We start from the raw sequence: 12,682 nt of genomic DNA on the forward strand, positions 1-12,682 counted from the left end.
GCCCACTTCCTCCAAAGATGCTCGTTCAGTCGAAGAGCAAGTGTGTGATTCTACAGGCTCTTAAATCCAGTGGAAATCAAGGGAGACAGCGGCAAAGGGTTGTGTCCACCCACAGAGGATGGGTAAGTGCAGAAGCACATTTCCGAGCTATTTTCTTCCTGTTGGCCTCCACTTTTCTCTGTGCCTGACACTATGGGGTATTATTTAGTAATCCAGGGTGCCATCCTGATGCCCCTGGATGTTGTCTGTAGGATTTTTCAGGGACTCATCGCCAAGGTATTGCAACTTCAGGATCTGGAAGTGAAGGGCCACTCGGCCAGGTTGGATGTGCAGAACAAAAGCTTGATTCAACATGAGAATGTGGAAGATGGTGCTGGCAGATGGAGACAGTGGAGGGAAGAGAAGGAAGGAAGCAGGAAGAAGGGAAAAAAACAGGGGTAAAGTAGGTCCTGTGGGGAGACGATTGTGGACAGGTAACATGGTGGAAGTGAGGACTTTGTGTGGCTTAGAAAACACATTTAATCATCACAACAACAATCCAAATGCTCTCAGGCAGCCAAATGAAGATTGCCCAGGGCCGGTCATCAAGCAATGCTGACTAACAACTGAAAAAGGGAAAGAAAACACAGAGGACTTACTGGAATGGAGTAGAGCGGACAAGGGCATGGCCGGCGGACTGGGGCCCTGCAGACAGCACTCAGTGCCACAACAGTCGGTTGCAGGAGCGGTCTGGAAGAGGAGCAGCAGAAGCAGAGAAACAAAAGCTGTCCTCAACACACCAATAACCTGATACTACAAAAGCTTTTCTGTCGGTACGGAGCCACTTTCCCTTCTTTTGCAAAGGGGAAGAGAATGAGAGAGAAGCTGCTCCCCGCTTTCAGAGGTACAACGTAGCTGATTCCACAAGTAGGACACCGCGCTGCTTTCATTAGTGACCCATTAATGCATTTTTCAGTGGCTAATGGCCCATTAACATCCCCCCAGTCGTATCTCGTTGCACAAGCCCACTCAGATTTGCCAACAGCTCAATGGCGCACACAAAAGGACGGGGGAGGATGGGTGCATTTCAGCCTTGAGAATATGGATCTCAGCCTTCCTTGTGGGAAGGATTGGTGGGGGCGGAGAGGGACAGGGTGTCTTTATTGATGTCCTTCACTGTGGCAGCTCCAGGACAGATGAGATAAACCCTGTCAAAGATCTTCGTCCAGGACAAGCATCATCCATTAATGCTCCAACTCAAAGGGAGATGCAGTGCGTGGCCCAATTTTGCAGCCGCAGCTCCGGTATAATGAACAATTTCTTCCTCCAGCTTTGTTTGCTAAAATCCTGACTAATGGCAATCTGCTTTCTTGAATCTCTGCCTTCTGCAGAGTGAGTTCAGGGGAGAAGCCGCACGGCTGTGCTTTCACAGACCCAGTTTCGGCAACAGCTTTCTGGGCAGGGTCTGCTTCTCCCTGACCCCCAACATCTTATGCTAGCAATGAACTGGTGCCGGTCATTCATACTGACTCTTCGAGCAAATGCAGAGACAGGTGGGTAGAGGGGGACTATGGAAGCTACCTGGGATTCCTTGTGAGAAGGAAAAAGGCAAGGTATAAATGCAATGTAATAATAATTCCAATGAAAACACCCCCAATCACATCTAAAGCTTATAACTGTGTAAAGCATTTTTAAAAACCAGTGGATAAAATAGACGTAAAACAAAGCCTACAAAAGTTGCCAGGATAAATATAGATCAACAACCTAACAGCTCTTGCTGAACCAACAACCTGACAGCTCTTGCTGAATAGCTCAGCCCATCACAAGAGCTGGCTAATAGTTTTAATTGCTGTGAACCACCCAGGGAGTGTTGGCTGTTGAGCACTCTGCAGAAATAATAAATAAAGAGATAAACAGTATGGAACATTGGGCCCTGAAGGGGTAACTGGTACCCATCACAAGAGGCTCTGCCTGCCACAGCCCAGACCTGGCAGCTCAATGCTGCCCCTATCATTAATTTCACCGTGGTGAGAACGAGTCGCAGAAGCTCTGGCAAGGTTGTGCGGAAGACGTGGCACGCAGTTTCTGTGACATGGGGAGAAAACAGAGCTGGCATACAACAGGGTGGCCCCTCGTGAACCCGGCACTGCTTCTTTCTGCCACGTGAGCTTAGCATCCCAAAGAGATGGGGGGAAAGACTTCCTGAATTTGTCACCTCTATGTGGGCAGAAGCCGAGCTTCCAAGGCGAAGCCGCTGGAAGTACTGATGAGACAGACCTGATGCAAAGGCACAGTGAGGAAAGCAACCGCCTTGCTTCCTCCCACTGGGGTTGGAAGGTGGAGGGCAGACTAAAGGAGCCTGCGTTCAGAACATTGTCGTAATCGCTGGCGGAGCGGGTGGGCGAAAGGCTCTCAGCCAGCTTCGTGCAGCGCCTGGCAACCTGGAGTGTAGGAGATGGGTGGCCTCCTCCAGGCCCTTGGTGCCAAAAATCTCTCTGCTTCATCAAAGAGCAACAGTTGTGCCTGCCATTGCCTAAGCCAGCTTCCCTCAAACTGGTGCTTTCCAGACACGCTGGATAACAGCTCCCATCAGCCTCAGCCAGCAGGGCTACTGCTCGGGGTGATGGGCATTGCTCTGGACTTACTTGCTCAGATCAGAAATGCAAAGAGTGACAAAATCCATGTGTGCTGGGAAACTTGCACACAGATGCTCGGGGAGTCCTGGGCAGACTTTAGAAACGTGTTTGAGGTGAACAGCATTCCAGAGTTGAGAAAAGGTGAAAGTTTGAGGCAGCCCAAGTTAGAGGAGGACAAATGAGCAAGTGAGAGAAATTTAAATGGACATGCTTGTCATCGCTAGGAGTGAAAAGGTGAACAACCCCCTCTGAGCAGAGCTGCCCAGAAGCTCTGATCTTCTTGCTGATGAACTACTAGGACGCAGTCTGTGAGCCACCACAATAAGATTATAAATATGGGTCCAAAGAACTGGGCAGGTGTACAGAACAGCCAAAGGCGCGCACTGGGTTACGTTTCAGTGCCAAGATTTTAATTGCTGTTTTTATTTCCGTGCCCTTCAAGCACAGCCCTGGGAGCTTCCTTTGTCTTGGGGGTCACCCTCCAAGATCAAGGAGGTCTCTTTCCCAGAAAGAAAAATCCATGTGCTCAGCCTACAATATGGTTGATAAGGCATTGTGCAAAAATAACAAAGGAGCTGAAGTTTCAGGATGGAGCTGTTCCTCTCATTATGTTAAATTGTGCTGGGAGGCAGGGTCGTGCAAACAATTTGCAGCGCATGTGTGTGGGTGTGCGTTGTGAACTGGTGGCTGTCAGAGATAACAAAAGAAACTGATTAGGACTTTTTGCATAACCCCAGCCCAGCTCTTCTCCAACTTGGTGCTGGCCAGATGTTTTTGGACCACAACCCACACAGGCCAGCTGAAACTGCAAGTTCTGTAGATCAAAATATCTGGAGGCCACCACGCTGGGGGAAGGTAGAGTTCAAGGGAGCAGCGTTTCAGACTGCTGTTGAAAATGCAGTTGCCACATTCTTTGCTAATACCTGAGAGTGGTTGCATAAGTCCGCCTCCTTCCCAGTCCTCGTTTCTTTCATATGCGTTGATCCATACTGTGTCTGCTTCTGCATCATTGGTGGTTTAAAATGAACAAACCCTGACTGAATATTCTATTTGCAATATCTGATTTTGGCTGTGCTTTTGCTAAAGGCACATCACTCTAAGGGGATGAGCCTCGGCCTGGCTTCTGAGAAGGAGATTCCATGGAGTTCCACAGGACTTACTCCAAGGGCGGTTGGGGTACCTCAGAGTGGCACTCTGCAGATGTGAGGGCCTCTGCCTCTTACACCACCGAGCCTGATGAAGAGATCTGGACAATGGGTGCACAGAACTTACAAAACACCTTGTGGCATTCTGGTTGTTCCAGATGGATAACTTGCATAACTACCTTTGAATTTTATTCCTGAATTTTGGATTCCTCTCCTCTCCCCTCCCTCTCCCCCTCCTCCCCTCATCTCACTATACTTTTCTTCAATTTTCTCTTATGGTCCCAGGATTATCATCAAGGCCTGCTCCCAGACAAAAGGTGGCCCATCAATCTTTCCACTTATTAAAAAACGTTTTTTTAAAGCTCTGTCTGCTTATCTTTTCCAGCTCACCCTCTCAAAGACCGGTCCTCTGACCTCTGCACAAGTGTTCCAGGGACGGCAGGATGGCTGAGGAAACCTGTTCTGTCAGAAGCACTTGACCCTTGAGTGCTCCGACCCCTGAGCCGACCCCTGCAGCAACTGCCTCTTTGAGGTTGGAAAATCAACCTCGGAGAGGGAAGAAATAGGGCATTCCAGTGGGCAGAAGCTCATAGAGATCAGGGCATGATTTGCCTGGAGCCTCCCCCAGCCCCCTTCCCCCCGCATCTGATGGGCAATCATGTGACAGGCTGAAAATCCAGCCAAATACAGGAGATCAAAGGAGGCGAAGCCTGCCTCTGCTGCCTCCTACCCTGCCAATTCCAGCCCCGCCGGCCATAGAAATTGCAGAAGCATCCCAGTCTGGGGGCTTCTGAGCAGCAACAGGGCAGTCCATAGAACTGCACCCTTAGGGACACAACGACAGCAAGCGGCCCACTGCAGCTTACATGAATAGGTTCCACCTTGGTCCTAGAATCATAGAGAAGGAAGGGACTTCAAGTGCCTTCTCATCCAGCCACCTCTCCCTGCCAATGCGGTGCTACAAGGTCTTCAGCAGGTAGCCATCTGGCCTCTGCTTGAAAAGGAAGGACAACTTACCACAGTTGGAGGGTGTTCTTCTTAATCTTTCATCAAAATCCTTCAACACGTCATTGAAACTCATCGGTTCAGGTCCCTCTGGAGCAGCAGAAGACAAACTGGTTCCATGATATCTTCATATAGTTGAAGATGGCTGTCAGTTACGCTCATATGCTCTTCTCCAGGCTAGGCATAGCCAACTCCTTCAGCAGTAGGCTTTGATCTCCAGACCCTCCACCTTGTCATCAGCCTCCTGTGGGCACAGCATGTGTCAATATCTTTGTCACGGTGTACAATGCCTTTTCACAAGTGTTTTCATATTGAACCGGACCCTTTCCCTTTCTGAATCACTGCTACATGTCAAGGACTGCAGTTTTATTTTCAGAGAAAAAGCATCAGTTAAGAAAGAAATACCTTCAAAGGGTAAACACCTTCCATGCATCTCTGAACTTGGTATGTAGAAGCTCAGATCCTTCTTTCATAGAGAAGAGGCACATGTGTGGAGAAATCTGTGCTTGAAGTTCCTTTATTATCTTCACTCCTTACCCATGAAGATGCTTCCCCCTCTCCAATTAATTCCATTTGGATTTTAATTGAACCAGGATCTTTTGCATAAATATTAATCAGGTGCAGATGCGCATAAATAGGTCAGGAGGGGACCTGGTTCAAATGAAAGAGACGTGGCAATGTTTTCTTCATTTCTGCCATGCTCCAATTAAATTTCCCCCCACTCCAGAACAGCAGGGCTTCCAGAAACCTGAAGATCTCCATTTTTTTTCCCTGCATGGGCAAACGGCAGAATCTCCCTTTCTCTTTCCTTTCTCTTTCTGTTATTAGAAGAATCTTTCAGATGCAAATTGCCTTTTCAGGCATTTTCTCAGGCCTTGTTTTCTCCATTGACTTTCTTGTTGACTTGTTGCGACCTGTAAAGAAAGGGTTAAACTAAACATTACTCAACATGTTGTTGTTAGTCGCAAAGTCGTGTCTGACCCATCACAACCCCATGGACAACATTCCTCCAGGCTCTCCTGTCCTCCACCATCCCCCAAAGTCCACCCAACCCCACACCCGCCACCCCATCCAGTGACCCCGTCCAGCCACCTCCTCCTCTGCCGCTCCCTTCTCCTTTTGCCTTCCATCGTTCCCAGCATCAGGGTCTTTTCCAATGAGTCCTTCCTTCTCATTAGATGGCCAAAGTATTTGAGCTTCAGCTTCAGCATCTGCCAACATATATTTGACAGTGTTTCCTGTTTTTTTTCTTTCCTCTTTTTCTTTTTCTCAACCTCAAATCCCTACCCCAGAAAAATAAGGCAACTTTGCAGAATTTTTCTGTGAATCTTGTTCGCCGTTCTGAGTGTGATGGCTGCCGCTCCTTCCCTGTAAACACAGTGGCCCAGTTGTGACACAGGGCATTATGGGTGACCCAAAATGGTGGCCAAGATGGTAATGGCATTGCTGCTGTTTTCACTTGCTATGGCAGAACAGGATCATGTGGCGGCAGCAGTGAAAGTAACAAGCTGCGTTACTGACATTTCTAAAGGTGAGAAAGTGAGGAATTCACTGAAATGGCTCCTCCCATGACCTTCTCGGTCCACAAGCAGGGCTAGGAATCCCTGAGGGTCTGTTTGCACTCTCTTCTAGAAGGAACATGAGGCAAGAGTTAGACTCTGTTAACATCCTTGATGCTGATGAAGACCTTCATTTATTGAATTATTCCCAATGGCATGTTTTACCAAAATAGAAGATATCACTCAGATGCTTCACCCAGGAAGAACTCCAAAAATCTGCTTCTGGCCAAATTGAGGAACCATTCAAAAGCCAGTTGATCAGCCTACCAACACGATGGAACCTGCCCAAGCGCCTTGCTCCTTGAGAAAATTCCGTGGGCTTTGAGAAAAAACACCCCATGTTCCTTGTCCCACGTGCAACAAGGAAGATGGTTCATCATTCCCGAAAATCAAGGAAATTCCCAAGTGCAGTCAAAGAGGTCCGCGTTCTGTCTTGTGTGCTACCAGTCCCATTCTGAGCCTCAGATCGCACAGGAATGTGAGTTCTTCATTAGCTACAGCAGCTGAGAATTCGAACATGAGAATTAGAACCTTGATCATAGATTGGTTTGGGCCTTGTTTTGTTTTTTACATCTTAGAAGTGGAGGCTGAAGAGAAACCGGGGACTGTTACACAATAGCTGATGCTGAGATTGCACAACACGGTCCCTTTCATCCTGCTCTCATCAATTGTCAGCATGAAATAATCACCTTTCAGGCCATTAAAATGGAAACTGCAGAGGAGCGAAGAAAGAATGAAGCTGTAATGTGATCGAGCTTGTCAGCTCCTAATCTGGTTTCTAAACATATACATGTTTTGTGTCTCCTTGGATTGAATCATCATGCAGATGTCAATTAAATGACTAAAGACAATGAAATTTAATGGTAAGAATTGGTGGGAAAACAACACCGTCACCCCAGGATTTTATAGCGGAGTGGAAGCAAAGTTCATTGCTGTGGTTTCTGTAAAGGTTTGGCAACTGTTGACAACACAGCAAGAGCTGAAGTACTAATTTCAAGCAACTAGTCTATATGTGTTGCCATCAGTAAAACAAACTGAATCCAGAAAGTGAAGGGTTTGGCAAACTTTACTTAGTAATAAACAGAAGTAAGCAGCCAAAAGTATAAAACTGTAGAGCAAATCAAGCAAGGTTTCTAGCAGAATGAAACCAGAACTACAACTGAACATTCTAAACATCCCACCCAGTCTTTTTACAAATACATGTACACACACCCACACACACACACAGAGTGGGTTTGTGGGTAGAGTGAGGCTTGAAGAAAACTTGACAACACTGGGCAACAAGGCAGATCTTCAGTCCACTCTACACATTTGGTGTGACTGCTATTCATACCCAAAGCTCTTGGCTACACTCAAGAGCTATTAATTGCAGGCCATGCATCTAACTGCTTAAAAAGACGCAAGAACATACTAACTCTTCTCTTCCATCTGTATCTGGTGTAACTTACACACACACGTGCACACACACATCACTATTCCAACACCAGATTGTACTATAACAGAATGTGGGAATACATCCCAACTCTCCTCTTTTGAAGGAAAGGTGTAAAGCGATGGAGGGAAAAGGCTCGTTCTAGAATTGGGGTCATGTGCAAGAGAACATATTTAGACCCCCAATATTTTAACAAAAGTGAGCACTAAATATAAAGCCCTAACCAGCTGGGACCTGGTTTTCTGAGACACCACCTTCTTTCCTAATGAGCCATTCCTGGAGATGCCACATACTCGCAAGGCTTTTCTGCAGTTTTCCAGAGCACGTCTTAGCTCAGAGGTACCCACTATGTGTAACAATCTCCTCCCGGAGGTTAGACATGCACTGATGCTTTTTATTCCAGGCACCTGTTGACAGAGCATCTGTTTATCTGGCCTTCCCTCTGCAGTTTCATTCAACATCCTGTGGATATGTAGATACTCTCCATATTATGGCTTGGTTTACATATGTCCTCTGCTCTCTTCTCTGAGGCACTGACTGGCCTTCAGAGGCATGTGCGGAGCAGTTCTCTCGGTCTAGCAGGACTGAAAGTGTCCCAGCTGCTGGAATTGCCATTAAATTATCTTTTGAACCAGGGAGGTCCACCACCTCTGCAACGCCCTGAAGGGCTGTCACGCAGCAGAGGGCACAAGGGTATCCAGGAAGCCAGGACCAGCTCTTTCCTGTTCAGAAGCGGAATGGATTCTCTGTGGAGCTGGTGGGCTTTCTTCCCTGGATGTCTTCAGGAAGAAGCTGGACAGGGCACCAGCGCAGAGCCAATGCTTCCTTTGACCCAGCACCAGCCTGCTTGGTTCCCTTGTTGCCCCACAGAAGTAGGGGCATTCTCCAGACTGCAGGGATTTCTGGCCAGGGGAAGATGGTGGTTGGGGACGGGGTGAGGTCCCTTCAGTTCACAGGTGCTACAAACTCATCTCCTCTTGCCCTTTTGAACCAGCAAGTGAAGCAGCATCCGATGATGTTTTGAAAGTCTCTGAAAGTTGTAATGGGGCTGTCTTTTTTTTTAATGGATATATTAAGGCAAATAACATGAAAATGCAAAACCGGTTTCAGGGATACCTAGACTAGCAAAAGGCATGCATTGAAAGAAACTTGCACAAAAACATTTAAGGAGTCCCATGCAAACTTTACATACACACACGTATAGACATATATATTTACATATTCATAGATGTGTATAATATATCTGGAGTGAATTGAACTCAAGACTAGAGAGATTCTCACAGTTGAGACGACCCTAGATGAGGGAAAGCGGTGACATATTCAGCACAAAAAAGAATTCCTGTGGCACTGAAGCTGGTAATTCAGAAAAAGTCTGGCACCTGGGGAGAAATTCAGGCACAGCCTTTTGGGAAATATCCTTACTTTTAAGAATGTTTCAGAGATGGAGAGAGAAAGGGGAAGGGGGTGTTGAGAGCTGGCTGTTAGATAAACATATCCTTTGCTTTTGCTTAGGCATATTATTGTGATGCCATTAGACCTCTGGGTTGACATAAAATATGCTTTATGGATTATTAAAAGATGGCAAAGTAGCTGCACTCATTAAAGAAATATAACCAAATAATTGAGACACAGCCGCTTAATTGGAGTACTCCCCCATTTCACCGTCTCTCTCTCGGTAAATGATGATTTGATGATTCCCTTGTCCTCCCGCCCTCCTTTCCTTTGTTTCTTCTCAGGATGAACTCGGGTCTAGATAACTAAATAAGGCAATGGGAAACGCGTCACAAGCTTCAGATGTACAGCATCATTAACAGCAAGAACAACAAACTGATGTGGAAATAGGACTGAATGGCTTTGGCCTTGGGAAAAAATATGCCCGTTATGGAAACAAGGGTGTTCATTCATCTCTACTCTGAAACCAATTAACTTGCCAAAGGCAGAGGTGGACAAAGCCAGGGTGAAGTTCCGTAGATATTTGCCTTGGATGTTTGCCATTTCACCACACTGACTGATTTATGGGCATCCCGTGTCCCCTGGTAGATTGTTGGCCTCTCTTCCCTTGAGGAAAAGGAGTGAGAGTGTGAGGATGTAAATGGAACCATTTGAGATACAATCTTTCCCCCAACAGCAGCTTTCTTGGAATGTTCTTCTGTGGACTTGTGGGAACTAGTTGAAGCAAGCAATGGTAGACCTGGGGCAGAAAGAAAGTGGCACATCTGGAAAATACCTGGTTAGGGAGGGAAATGAGAGCAACTTCACGGAAAGCCCAGCAGAACTGAAGGTTGAGATGGCAGGGGGCACAGAAGCAGGTCCCAACTCCTCCATCCAGAAGAGGCTGGGTCGGCGTTTTTCAAGAATGGAAGAAAACGTCATGTTGGATCTGGCTGGAAGCAAGCCAGAAAAGCTTCTGGTAGCTATATTACTAAACTCCAACTCATCTCAAACGATGAATATGTCTTGTTCTTCATGCTCACTAGCTTTACTACATCCCGCAAATGTTCTTCAGCTATGACCCTCACCATGTTTGAGGCCTCCCCTCTTCCTGAGACTTGAGTTCTGTGAGGACAGTAGCCACACAACTGGAATCCTGGGAAATGTCATTCCCAAGGCACCCGATCATATTAAGGAGCCTGGGGAAATGATTTTCTGCATTCAGGGCACTGGGGAGGAAGACCTTGCACAGAAGGCTCCAGAAAGTCCTCAGTGCTGCCTCTTCCATTACGGGGGAAGAAATGGGTCCTGCGAGGTGGGGGCTATTTGAGAGGTATTCAGATCCTATCATGCTCCACATGATAACAAACTCTGAAAGTTGGAATTATGATTTCTGATTTCTGGATGATAGATCAGCTCACAGAGTCCAATTCCAAACCAATCAGAGGCACTTTATCAATTGCTACACTGCGGTACAGAAGCATTTGGCACCGTGTAACCAGCCTGTGATGTTGGGGAAGATACTTGAAGCTTGAGAATCTTTGAAGAGTGGCCAGGGAAAACTCTGGGACCCGGATGACAGCCTCACTACCTCTGTCCCCTCCCAGCAGGGTAAGTGCTTTTCAGTTACAGATCTGGAGTTTGCCAAAAATTATTATTCACGGTGCCATAAAACGATTAGCACTTAGTGCTGTGTGAAAATTGCTTTGCTTTGCTCTTGGTGCCACCAGCCCATCACGTTAGGAAATAATAAGGCGCCCAGGTGATCTCCCTCTTCAGCGAGGGATGCCTCGCTCCAGCTCTTTGATGGCTGAAGTTGTTTGTCACATCAGCTGACTTTTTTCTTAGCTGCATTAGCAGGAAGCCAGAGCAACGGCGCTGCTTTTCTGAAGAGCTGGGAAAGGAAGTCTAAAATTGACAGTCGGGATAGGCACTCCACCTGTGCATGGCAAACCTCGCCAACCTTTGAGCCAGAAGTGGGCCATGTCAAAAGGAGGCTCATGGCTTCCTAGCAGGCCACAGCTGGGTGGGTGGATGTTTTAAAGCCAGATCAACCAGCCCAGCAGCACAGCGGTTTAAGCCACTGCACCACCTGCATCCCTAGACGTTCTAAGGAGTTGTAATTCCCAGCATTCTCCAGCCAGCCCTGCCAAGATCTTCCTAGAATGGTGGCCTAAGCACGTTGCCTCTTTTGTAATTAATTTTTATTTTATTTTGTATTTAAAAAATTTGTAGGCCGTCCATTACTGTCGTCTCTGGACGGCTTACAACATTATGTCAGTCTTCAATAAAATAAGATAACTATTCCACACCGAGCATTAATCCCTGAAGAAGTCTCCTAAAAATATCAGGGTCAAATCACATTGGGCTTTATTTTCAGCATCTTGAGATGTGTTCTCTCTCAGTGGATCTGATCCGGTGAAAGGCATCTTCTTGTGGTCTTAAAGAAACAACGCACGTTTGACGGAGAGCAAATGTTGCAACTAAGAATTGCTTCCAGCTGTTCAAAATACGATGCATGCCACACAGATATGGACCTGGGCCAAGAAGACTTCCATGTCTCTTCTCCCCACTCAAAGCAGCCCCTCTGACTGAGTCCATATTGAAGACTACGGTGAATGGAGGGAGCTGTGATATATGGATGAGGAGGGATCCCCAAAATATGATGGGGGCAGCTTTTCCAGGAAGACACTTCCATCCATGGGACCCAGATCCTCCCTGTTATCTTTTTAGCCCTTCAACTAAAAATAATAATAAAATGTTGGCGAATTCTCAGATCTTGGCTTTTTATCTTGGTCATGCACTCCTCTAGTTTTATTCTGCTTTAAATCTGTTGATTCCAATTCCTATGTGATTCTATTTTATGTTTTTACATTTGTTTTGTAAACTGCTGAAAGAAGTTCAGCTGATGAGCAGTATAGGAAAAGAATAAATGTGTTTATTATGATGTAATCAAATATATTACCCCCAGCTCTTAAGCCTCACATTGGAAGACACTTGGTAACCTAATGGATGCAGCTGGTCTGGTGCAGGAGCATTTTCTGAGTTCATAGTTGGAAAAAATCTTATGGCGTAGAGGCTTCTAGTAGCCATAGGATGAGAAATAGACAGAGAGACAGATGGACATGATAAAACATTTCATTTGAGCATTGGGATTTAGAAGACTAGGGATGAGATCATACATTCAAAGACCTCTGTTTTGGACTTTTTAACATCAGGGAACAGAGCAGAGAATCCCAATCAATAAATCATAATTGACTAAATGCCAACATTTCAAAGTAATGGGAAATTGATTTTCTTAAGCGTTTGTTGTAGAAATCTCCACCCCAATTTTTTCCCCTGAAACAAAGGAAATATATATCCACATATACCTAGAGTTAAGCATTGCTGTTTTTGAACTTTTTCTGCACAACACTAAAATCAATATTATTCTCTTTTCTTGCTGAAACCTGGCCATGACGTTTTGTGTGATCATCTGAATTCCAATGGGGGGGG

The sequence above is a fragment of the Varanus komodoensis genome, unplaced genomic scaffold (genome assembly GCF_004798865.1).
Source record: "Varanus komodoensis strain SLA01 unplaced genomic scaffold, ASM479886v1 scaffold38, whole genome shotgun sequence".
Classification (NCBI taxonomy): Eukaryota; Metazoa; Chordata; class Lepidosauria; order Squamata; family Varanidae; genus Varanus; species Varanus komodoensis.